Here is a 13,014-nt window from a genome sequence, read left to right as displayed (position 1 = left end):
GATTGAAATTAAGAGGTTGGTTGCTTTGAAGTAAGCCTTATCATTGTCATATTGTTTGCTAATCTGTTTAACCTTTATGCACAGATGCGCATCCAAACCCCGAACCTTCCGACATCCAGCTTTCAAATTGAAGGTTAAGTCATCTGTTTTGAGTAATTGAATCACTCTTCCTATCAATGGGGCTTATATAGTTTTGATGTGTTGCAGAAGGGCATTTGATAAGACAGACTGTGTCCAGCGCGGCAGTAAATAACGCTGTTCACCCGATAACGGGCGGGCTGCAGGTTGACCGTCTTGTAATCATTATCATATTGTTTGCTGTTTTGAAATATAGCACTTCTGATTTCTTTTGCAAAGATTAAAAGCTTATTTGACTTAAGGTTTAAGGTCAAAAGAATTTTGCAAATTTGTTCATTTTGTTAAAGAAAATTTTATGGTTAAATGCTTCGATTATCTGTAAAACACAGTTTATATATTGTTAAATAAATAGGTTGTGTCAAAAGAAAGTTATGTTGGTGGGTCCTCCCTTCCACGTTTTCCTTAATTCCAGTGAGCACCACGTATCAGAAGTGATAATTAAATATGCCGTTCACCTTCTTAGCTGGGTGGTAACGTGTTTGCCTTCCATGCAGCAAGCCCTGGTTCGATTCCCGGCCGGGTTGGAGATTTTCTCCCCTCGTGGAGTGGGTGTTATGTTCTCCTCATCATCATTTTATCCTCAGCACCTGCATGCAAGTCGCCAGTGTGGCGTCGACTGCAATAAGACTTCGTGGTCAAACTTCCCCGAATGGGGCCTCCCGGCCAGCAAAGCCATACGATCATTTCATTTCAGTTCAGTCCATTAAATATACCCATTTCCTGTGACTGGTGATTTATAGCCCCTCCTGCCCTATTGTCCTGTGACTTTCATTTCACTACGTTCAATATAAATTTAAATATTTTGTCGGAATTATTGATTTCTGACACAATGTGCATGTTCCTTGATTTTTAATGAGTTCTCTTAGTAGTTTTGAGTTTTTTTGTTGTATATAACTAATGCAGCATTTCCACTTGTTCTTGCCAAGAGATATATTTTTCTCTTTCGTTCGTAACATACATTAATCTCTTTAAACATGCGTAATTTAGACATGGCTCTTTACTATTCTTTATGACTATCATGGTGTGGGTTCCTGTAGTCATGTCCTAGTTCATGAACCACGGGCAACGTATGAGTGGCCAAGTAAGTGGTCCCGACAGTCGGGATACCAGTTACTTTGGAATAAGGCTGGGCATCTCGGACATATTCTGAGTCGTGGTCACCGTTGTGCTCATACGGCAAAGACTACCAAATCCACCGGTTAGTCCTTCAACCGTTAGGGGTAAAACTCAATGGGACTCAGGGCAAGTAAGGCTAGCAACCTGCTTCCCTGGTACTTTAAATATGATGCTGGCAACAATCAGAGCAAAATGCCTCGGACCTTTGGAGGTGACGGAGTCCCACCTCTAACTGACAAACCAGGGACTCCTAAGATACGACTTGGCAAACAAATGGTAATGAGATGGGGAGCTATTAATATCAATGGGGGCTACTCTGGGAAGAAAGTAGAGCTGGCAGAGGCTGCAAGTAAGATGGGGCTGGACGTTTTAGCTATTAGTGACATTCGGGTAAGGGGTGAGAAAGAAGAGAAAGTGGGAGAATACAAGGTCTACCTGTCAGGAGTCAAAGCAGGAATAGCACAATGGGGTGTAGGGCTTTACATCAGGAAAGAAATGAAACCCAGCTTAGTTGCAGTAAGGTATGTAAACGAACGACTGATGTGGATAGATTTGACAGTGTCTAGCAAGAAAATTAGGATTGTGTCAGTATATTCGCATTGTGAAGGGACAGATCAAGATAAGATGGATAGTTTTTATGAGGCTCTCAGTGATTTAGTTGTTAGAGTAAAGGACAAGGACAGTGTTCTGCTCATGGGTGATTTTAATGCCAGGATTGGAAATCGAACAGAAGGGTATGAAAAGGTTATGGGTAAATTTGGAGAGGATATGGAGGCCAACAGGAACAGGAAACAACTCTTGGATTTCTGTGCCAGTATGGGCTTAGTAATCACAAACTCCTTTTTTAAACATAAGAATATTCACCGGTATACTTGGGAAGGCAGGGGAACCAGATCTGTCATTGACTATATAATAACAGATCAGGAATTCAGGAAGGCTGTGAGGGACACACGTGTATTCAGGGGATTCTTTGATGACAGTGATCATTATTTAATCTGCAGTGAAATTGGGATTGTGAGGCCGAAAGTGCAGGAGGTCAGGTCCATATGTCGGAGGATAAGAGTGGAGAAACTTCAGCATAAGGAAATCAGGCACAAGTACATCTCAGAAAGGTACCAGTTAGTTGAATGTAGTCAATTACAGTCATTGGAGAAGGAATGGACAAGGTACAGGGACACAGTACTAGAAGTGGCTAAAGAATGTCTTGGAACAGTAGTGTGTAAAAGTAGGATCAAGCAAACAGCTTGGTGGAATGACACAGTCAAGGCAGCCTGTAAAAGGAAAAAGAAGGCGTATAAAAAATGGCTACATACTAGAACGCAGGTAGACAGAGAAAGTTATGTTGAAGAAAGAAACAAAGCCAAACAGATAATTGCAGCATCCAAGAAGAAGTGTTATGAGTGGAACAGGGAATTGTATCTATGCTTTATAGATCTAGAAAAGGCATATGACCGGGTTCCAAGGAGGAAGTTATTGTCTGTTCTACGAGATTATGGAATAAGAGGCAAACTTTTGCAAGCAATTAAAGGTCTTTACATGGATAGTCAGGCAGCAGTTAGAGTTGACGGTAAATTGAGTTCATGGTTCAGAGTAGTTTCAGGGGTAAGACAAGGCTGCAACCTGTCTCCATTGTTGTTCATATTATTTATGGATCATACGTTGAAAACAATAGGCTGGCTGGGTGCGATTAAGATATGTGAACACAAAATAAGCAGTCTTGCATGTGCGGATGACTTAGTTGTAATGGCAGATTCGATTGAAAATTTGCAAAGTAATATTTCAGAGCTAGATCAGAAATGTAAGGACTATGGAATGAAGATTAGCATCTCCAAAACGAAAGTAATGTCGGTGGGAAAGAAATATAAACGGATTGAGTGCCAAATAAAAGGAACAAAGTTAGAACAGGTGGACGGTTTGAAGTACTTAGGATGCATATTCTCACAGGATGGCAACATAGTGAAAGAACTGGAAGCGAGGTGTGGCAAAGCTAATGCAGTGAGCGCTCAGCTACGATCTACTCTCTTCTGCAAGAAGGAAGTCAGTACCAAGACTAAGTTATCTGTGCACCGTTCAATCTTTCGACCAACTTTGTTGTATGGGATCGAAAGCTGGGTGGATTCAGGTTACCTTATCAACAAGGTTGAGGTTACGGATATGAAAGTAGCTAGGATGATTGCAGGTACTAGTAGATGGGAACAATGGCAGGAGGGTGTCCACAATGAGGAAATCAAAGAAAAACTGGGAATGAACTCTATAGATGTAGCAGTCAGGGCGAACAGGCTTAGATGGTGGGGTCATGTTACACGCATGGGAGAAGCAAGGTTACCCAAGAGACTCATGGGTGCAGCAGTAGAGGGTAGGAGGAGTCGGGGTAGACCAAGGAGAAGGTACCTGGATTCGGTTAAGAATGATTTTGAAGTAATAGGTTTAACATCAGAAGAGGCACCAGTGTTAGCACTGAACAGGGGATCATGGAGGAATTTAATAAGGGGGCTATGCTCCAGACTGAACGCTGAAAGGCATAATCAGTCTTAAATGATGATGATGATGATGATTGACTATCATGGAACTGATTAAATTTTATGTCAGCATTCGGTTCCTTGTAAATTTCACCTCTTGTAAAATATTCATAAAAGCGTTTGTCCTTCTTCTAAGTGATTTCCTCTGAAGAGCAACTATGCTGTAAGGCATTATCTCTCATAATTAAATATCCATCATCATCAGAAAGAGCATTTGTTACTGGGCAGACAGTTATTTCATTCCTTTGAATTACGCCAAGGAAAACACAAATTACAGTCCTACTGTCTTTATTCACTGACATAGGAAACTTATTTACTGAGATCAAGTTGTAGGATTCAAATAACGTTTCCAGATTGTACTTTATACTAGAATCATTAAGAAATCTACACTCAAACCAACACAGTTAATTGCTCGCTACTGTCTGAGAGACAGCGTAGTAAGCCTCATAAAGAGTCAAAATATCCCAGCGGGGATCTATATGCAGTTACAATTAAAACTGAACTATCTTTCAGTATTAACCCACAAGCATTCACATCAATGTACTGATCACTGCAAAATCTACTTGCTTCAATGTTTTTGAACTACCGTTCTGTCTTAATATATGTAGCAACTCATTCTTTTTCCAAGTAAGTTACACACGAGTGAGCTACTAGAGTGCAGTCTTGTACATTTCACTTCCGTAACCATACGGTTATATGGTGCTCAGATAGACACAGGATGTCTTTATTTTCAGTGCTCTCTAGACTATATAGACAGACAAAAAACTCTTCTTTCCCTTCTTAATTGGTCCTATTTTATTCCGATAAAATAAGCTATCTTACCTCTGCGTGCATTCCTAAGCATTTTGTGGGGCTATTGCGTCATTTTAACTTCTTTCACAGTAAGGTACCTGATTCCTGACTCTAATCAAAGACAAATGTACCCCTCCGACACCAGTAACTACAGTGATCTTGCTTTATGTGACGGTGACCCCCCACATAAATTTTCTTTAAGAAAGTCAACCTATCCTTATATTTCTTGTTCGGGTGTAGGCAATATGTAGTATCTCCCAATGTCCCTATTGCAGTAACAGGAGCTGCAACCGTATGAGATTCATTTTAGTCAGCAGCAGCCTGCTTAATTCCATGTCCACGTGACTCACAGCAGTGTTAACTCAGGACTGGTCATGACGCTGAAGCACCTCCACGAAACTCACACTTGTGCGTTAAGTTGCTACCCCTAATCTGTAATTCCTATCTTTACGCAAATTACCTATACTGATCAGTATGACCACCGACGTGCTACCGATATGAACCCGTCCAGACGTAACCTGACAAAGGATGATTGCTAGTCAGACACACACACGACACATCTAGTATTAGTGAGCTTGCTTTCGGTGTTTAGAAGTGGAAACGTGCGCGATCTATCTAAGTTTGACATATGTCAGATTATGATGGCCAGAAGGCTCGACACGAGCATTTCAGAAACTGCACATCCAGACGTCGGGGATTTGGATGGCCACTCTTCATTACAATGTCGGGCGTCGTAGGCTGTGCGGACTGATAAAACAGAACAGACGGTGAACTGTGGCGAAATTAACATCAGACTTTAATGGTGGGCAGAGTGCAACCCCCTGTGTCTGAACACACAGTGCACCGGAGATTTCTAATGATGGGTCACAGCAACCGAAGACCCATGCATGTCCCAATGTTAACACCACGACAGCGGCGAGCACGATTTAAATTGGCACGTGACCGTCGGACTGGACGTTGTCGCAGTGGCAGAGCGTTGCATGGTATGATAAATCCCGATACCTTCTTCATCATGCCGATGTGAGGTCGTCTTCCAGAGGAACAGCTCCTTGACACCTGTGCTGCGGGATGGAGACAAGCTGGCCGGCGGTTCCATTATGCTCTGCAGAACATCGCATGGACATCAATGGAACCAGTAGAGCTCGTGCAAGGCGTCATGACGGCCAACGAGTATCGTACACTCGTTGCACACAACGTACACGCCTTCATGTCGATCGTGAATCCTAATGACAGAGACATTTTCCAACAAGACAATGCGTCATGGCATAAGGCCATGGAGTGATGGTGATGGAGTGATTCGAGGAACACAGTGGCGAGTTCCAGTTGAGGTGTTCGTCCCCCAAGTCGCCAGATTGTAACCCTATCGAATATATCAGGGATTTGATTAAACGTGGCGTCATAGCTCATCGCTCCCCCCGCCCCTCCTCCCCCTCCCCCCCGCCCCGGTGGAATTTATGGGAATTAGGTGACGTGTCTGAGCAGATGTGGTGCCAACTCCCTCCACCTGCCTACTAAGGCCTCATTCCTTCCATGCCACGACGCGTTGCCGCCGTTATCCGTATCAAAGGTGGACAGACCGGCCATTAGGTAACATGTTCTGGCTGATCATCATATGTCTTTATCACATGCCTAACGCTAGCATTTGCATCAACAGTGCTGGTGGCCTGGTACCCCTTTCCTAATTTGTTTTGTGTCATCCGGCCTGCAACCGTGTCTTAGTTGTTACCTAGCAGCAGTACTCTTTTCTACCAATCTCTTTTGTAAGCGATCTACACTTTCTTCGCCAGAGGCCAGGTGCACCCTACAGTGACTTATAGCTGGGCGAAGCTCTTCCCCTCCTATTTCAGATAACAATTCAAACTTATTAGATACTGTAAGCTCTGAATTTGAAGAGTTGTTCCGTACCATTCTTGTTCCATTTCTGGTAGCCACTACAACCTATCCATTTCAGATTGCATTTAATCCAATTCAGCTTAAAGGGCACTAATCTACTGTTCAGTGATTCTGTACTTTAACTTAATAGCCCGCGCTATGCATCGTCCACTTGGTAAATCTAATGCTTTTGTAGTTTACAACGAGAGCCATTTTGATCTATATCTCCATTAACCTCAAAGTCAGAGCTATGTATCGAAAAACAGTTCCCATCCAACACCGGAAAAAGATGCTGTTACAAACACGTCACTCCATCGCTCATGCACGGCTATGATCAGTCTCTGCACTTCTGCCCAGACTATTCTTTTACCGTTTTATATAGTGCTCTGTCGATACCTTTCAAAGATCATCTCTCTTGTAAAACATTGCGTTAATCATAGTTTCACATTAATATACAACTTCATCCATGAAACAGTATTTTAACCCCGTGTTAGTAAATGTGTAAGCACACAAAAGTAGAAAATGAAAAATAATTCCTTTGATGACAGTTATATAACGCATATTGAAACAAATAGAAAAACTGCTCTATTGCAATTCTTTTATGTAACAAGGAAAAAAAGAAAGAAAGAAAAATCATATCAGAATATAATACAATTTTCATCTGTGGTCGTCGCATAATTGAGATCTTATTATGTTTTCCACACGTCACACTGAAGCTAAGAACGTTAGTACTTCAGAGAAAAACATAATTGTGAATAGGATTGGCTTAGCACTGTTTAACCACATTCAAATTCACTGTTTAAGCACTAACTTCATTATCATTACTTGATATTTGTGATCGCAAATTTACACTAGAACATAAAGTACAAATTTATTGAAAATTTGCTGCTTTGAGATATTTCGCAATGTTGTTGCTATGTTTCCACAACTGATGATACTGTTCGGAATCGTAAATTAAAATTAGATGGAAACTGTGATATTTGTCTGGTGTTAATCAAAAGCTGTACGGTGGTTTGTACGCGATGTACATGTTTACAATTTTTTGGTTTCCCGAAATATAAAATAAATATGTTCATGAACATTCATTAGTCGCTTCCTAGGCACGTCTGGTGCTTCCTACACGCAAGACAATTCATATTACAACACATACTTCGTGAGGACGTTGCCGCCTACAAGTTTATCAAATGCTACTGTCCCTTCCACGGGGCCGTCTTTTTAAATAACCTCTTGTGAAGGGAAATATTTATTCTGTAAATAACGCTGAAATATCTTTTAACGTATATTACAGAATGTGAGAATATCAAAAAATGATAAAATAACGGTTTCCTTTCAAGTTTAATAAACTTTGGGTATTAACGGTCTCGGATTCTATTTATCTGGTGTGAGCTACACCCGACGTTCTTCGTAAATTGCCTTATAACATACGAAATATGGTATTTGCTTTGTGCGACCTCGCGCTTCGTTTCAGCTATTTCAGTAAAACGAAAACACACATATATTTGTCCTTAGTTTTGTCTCTTGTATCTTAGTTTACATCTACACGCATACTCTGTGAATTATTGTAAAGTATTTGAATAACAATAATTCTCTAGCGTATGTAAGGGTTTTATTCAACGATGCAGAAAGAAAAGAATGATTAACGGTCACTTTTATGCATCTGTACAGACTGTTATTAGTCTAATTTTAGCGTCACGATCTCTAATAGGTCGATATACAGGGTATCTCAGGAGAAATGTGTTGATTTGTCGGAAGACCAAAGTGTGAGGTCATCGGTCTTATCGGGTTAGGGAAGGACGGGGAAGGAACTCGGCCATGCCCTTTCAAAGGAACAATCCCGCATTTGCCTGAAGCGATGTAGGGAAAACACGGAAAACCTAAATCTGGATGGCCGGACGCGGGATTGAACCGTCGTCCTCCCGAATGCGAGTTCAGTGTGGTAACCACTGTGCCACCTCGCTCGGTAAGGAGGAATGGTCAATACTCAGGGACATGACACGTATGATCACTCGAAGCAAAAGTCTAGTAAACATGCGCTCTAAAAGGCATAACTTAAGAGCTATGAGCACCTCCCCTTCTTCTCCACTTTGAAGTAAATCTCTTCCACTGCGAGCTCTTTGCTTTCCATATTTTGAGAGGTGATACTAAGTACCAAAACAATAAAAAAGTGCAGTAAACATGGTTTCTAAAGTGCACATCTTAAGAGCTATGAGCACTTATTCATTATCGCTACTGTGAAATAGTTCTGTTCTACTACGCCAGCATATAACTTGTTATGGGGTTGAAGAATATTTCTAGTTTTCGTCATGTCAGTTGTTTATTAGAATTTTCTGAACAGATTTGCACGAGATATACTGCATCTTCCTTCGAGTGACTACTTCAGATCTTTCAGCATTTATATGACACTCGTCGCAAGCCAGTAACGCTGACAACCTTTCACGCTGCCTCTCTTTACACACGTTTGATGTTGCCCTGCTAGTGCGGTCTGACATGGATCCACCATAATAGATCTTGGCATGGCAACGGCACATTTAAGCTTATGGACGAGGTGCACTCCACGTAGGCTTATGTAGAAATAAAGAAAGCTATGAATATTAAGAAATATTGTTTAGACGGAAAACTTCTTTTGGAATTGTGTCTGCATGATTGATTCAAGTGAAATGGCACGTATTTCAGTTACTGCTTTATTGAGTTCTATCTCCCCCCATGTACCATGGACCTTGCCGTTGGTGGGGAGGCTTGCGTGCGATACAGATAGCCGTACCGTAGGTGCAACCACAACGGAGGGGTATCTGTTGAGAGGCCAGACAAATGAGTGGTTCCTGAAGAGGGGCAGCAGCCTATTCAGTAGTTGCAAGGGCAACAGTCTGGATGATTGACTCATCTCGCCTTGTAACAATAATCAAAACGGCCTTGCTGTGCTGGTACTGCGAACGGCTGAAAGCAAGGGGAAACTACGGCCGTAATTTTTCCCGAAGGCATGCAGCTTTACTGTGTGATTAAATGATGATGGCGTCCTCTTGGGTAAAATATTCCGGACGTAAAATAGTCCCCCATTCGGATCTCCGGGCGGGGACTGCTCAGGAGGACTTCGTTATCAGGAGAAAGAAAACTGGCGTTCTACGGATCGGAGCGTGGAATCTCAGATACCTAATTCGGGCAGGTAGGGTAGAAAATTTGAAAAGGGAAATGGATAGGTTAAAGTTAGATATAGTGGGAATTAGTGAAGTTCGGTGGCAGGAGGAACAAGACTTCTGGTCAGGTGACTAAAGGGGTTATAAACACAAAGTCAAATAGGGGTAATGCAGGAGTAGGTTTAATAATGAATAGGAAAATAGAAATGCGGGTAAGCTGCTACAAACAGCATAGTGAACGCATTATTGTGGCCAAGATAGATACGAAGCCCACACCTACTACAGTAGTACAAGTTTATATGCCAACTAGCTCTGCAGAAGACGAAGATATTGAAGAAATGTATGATGAAATAAAAGACATTATTCAGGTAGTGAAGGGTGACGAAAATTTAATAGTCATGGGTGACTGGAATTCGGTAGTAGGAAAAGGGAGATAAGGAAACGTAGTAGGTGAATATGGATTGGGGCTAAGAAATGAAAGAGGAAGCTGCCTGGTAGAATTTTGCATAGCTAACACTTGGTTCAAGAATCATAAAAGAAGGCTGTATACATGGAAGAAGCCTGGAGATACTGACAGGTTTCAGATAGATTATATAATGGTAAGACAGAGGTTTAGGAACCAGGTTTTAAATTGTAAGACATTTCCAGGGGCAGATGTGGACTCTGACCACAATCTATTGGTTATGACCTGTAGAGTAAAACTGAAGAAACTGCAAAAAGGTGGGAATTTAAGGAGATGGGACCTGGATAAACTGAAAGAACCAGAGGTTGTACAGAGTTTCAGGGAAAGCATAAAGGAACAATTGACAGGAATGGGGGAAAGAAATACAGTACAAGATGAATGGGTAGCTTTGAGGGATGAAATAGTGAAGGCAGCAGTGGATCAAGTACGTAAAAAGACGAGGGCTAGTAGAATATAAAAATGCAGTAAATGAAGCAGGCAAAAAGGAATACAAACGTCTCAAAAATGAGATCGACAGGAAGTGCAAAATGACTATGCAGGGATGCCTAGAGGACAAATGTAAGGATGTAGCGGCTTATCTCACTTGGGGTAAGATAGATACTGCCTACAGCAAAATTAAAGAGATCTTTGGAGATAAGAGAACCACTTGTATGAACATCAAGAGCTCAGATGGAAACCCAGTTCTAAGCAAAGAAGGGAAAGCAAATAGGTGGAAGGAGTATATAGAGGGTCTATACAAGAGCGATGTACTTGAGGACAATGTTATGGAAATGGAAGAGGATGTAGATGAAGATGAAATGGGAGATACGATACTGTGAGAAGAGTTTGACACAGCACTGAAAGACCTGAGTCGAAACAAGGCCCCCAGAGTAGACAACATTCCATTGGAACTGCTGACGGTCTTGGGAGAGCCAGTCCTGACAAAACTCTACCATCTGCTGAGCAAGATGTATGAGACAGGCGAAATACCCTCAGACTTCAAGAAGAATATAATAATTCCAATCCCAAAGAAAGCAGGCGTTGACAGATGTGAAAATTACCGAACTGTCAGTTTAATAACAGTTTAATAAGTCACAGCTGCGAAATACTAACGCGAATTCTTTACAGACGAATGGAAAAACTAATAGAAGCCGACCTCGGGGAAGATCAGTTTGGATTCCGTAGAAATATTGGAACACGTGAGGCAATACTGACCCTACAACGTATCTTAGAAGCTAGATTAAGGAAGGGCAAACCTACGTTTCTAGCATTTATAGACTTAGAGAAAGCTTTTGACAATATTGACTGGAACACTCTCTTTCAAATTCTGAAGGTGGCAGAGGTAAAATACAGGGAGCGAAAGGGTATTTACAATTTGTACAGAAAGCAGATGGCAGTTATAAGAGTCGAGTGGTATGAAAGGGAAGCAGTGGTTGGGAAGGGAGTGAAGCAGGGTTGTAGTCTCTCCCCGATGTTATTCAATCTGTATATTGAGCAAGCAGTGAAGGAAACAAAAGAAAAATTCGGAGTAGGTATTAAAATCCATGGAGAAGAAATAAAAACTTTGAGGTTCGCCGATGACATTGTAATTCTGTCAGAGACAGCAAAGGACTTGGAAGAGCAGTTGAACGGAATGGATAGTGTCTTGAAAGGAGGGTATAAGATGAACATCAACAAAACCAAAACGAGGATAATGGAATGTAGTCGAATTAAGTTGAGTGATGCTGAGGGATTAAATTAGGAAATGAGACACTTAAAGTAGTAAAGGAGTTTTGCTATTTGTGGAGCAAAATAACTGATGATGGGCGAAGCAGAGAGGATATAAAATGTAGACTGGCAATGGCAAGGAAAGCGTTTATGAAGAAGAGAAATTTGTTAACATCGGGTATACATTTAAGTGTCAGGAATTCGTTTCTGAAAGTATTTGTATGGAGTGTAGCCATGTATGGAAGTGAAACATGGACAATAAATAGTTTGGACAAGAAGAGAATAGAAGCTTTCGAAATGTGGTGCTACAGAAGAATGCTGAAGATTATATGGGTAGATCACATAACTAATGAGGAGGTATTGAATAGAATTGGGGAGAAGAGGAGTTTGTGGCACAACTTGACCAGAAGAAGGGATCGGTTGGTAGGGCATGTTCTGAGGCATCAAGGGATCACCAATTTAGTATTGGAGGGCAGCGTGGAAGATAAAAATCGTAGAGGGAGACCAAGAGATGAATACACTAAGCAAATTCAGAAGGATGTAGGTTGCAGTAGGTACTGGGAGATGAAGAAGCTTGCACAGGATAGAGTAGCGGAGAGCTGCAACAAACCAGTCTCAGGACTCAAGACCACAACAACAACATCAGAGTTATTTCTTTACTTGTATGATCTCTTATTAGAATGCCGCTCTTCCAAAACCGTGGGTCGGTATTTTTGGTACAGTACATAAATGGTGCAGTAAATGGTAGAATTACCGGTAGTATTGGTGGCTTGGTATGAAAAGAAGTGTAAATAACTATGTAAGAGATAAACTGGAAGCAGACGACTTCTGTTTGTATTTTGTTTGCTTTGTACTTCATTGGGACCGCACATCATTCAGTGTAAGTCCAATGTGTATTTTGTATCTTTATAGGATATAAATTTCATTTTTTAAATAATAAATATTAGTCGACCGTGAAACTTCTGCACTTTTATGTAACCAAAGCAACAACTATTTTTATCGAAGTGTTATTTACTTGAAAAAAAATTAAAAATATATAATTATTGCTGTTATTATGCACTCAGTAGAACGCTCTCCATCGTGATCAAAGGCAAGAGTATCCGAAAGTTGTATGCGAAAGTTGTTTATGGATAACAGAAACATTTTTTATAAGTTTGACGAAGTATTGAGGCAAAATGTTAAGAAATATTATTTAGTCGAGAAGATTCGTCTTGATATTTGTCTGCATCATGGTTTCAAGTAAAACGAAACATACAGGGTTCGATGACAAAGTAGTAGGACTGATTTTCCGTAGGCT

This window comes from Schistocerca serialis, chromosome 1 (genome assembly GCF_023864345.2).
Source record: "Schistocerca serialis cubense isolate TAMUIC-IGC-003099 chromosome 1, iqSchSeri2.2, whole genome shotgun sequence".
Classification (NCBI taxonomy): domain Eukaryota; kingdom Metazoa; phylum Arthropoda; class Insecta; order Orthoptera; family Acrididae; genus Schistocerca; species Schistocerca serialis.
Note: the sequence above shows the minus strand (reverse complement) of the source record.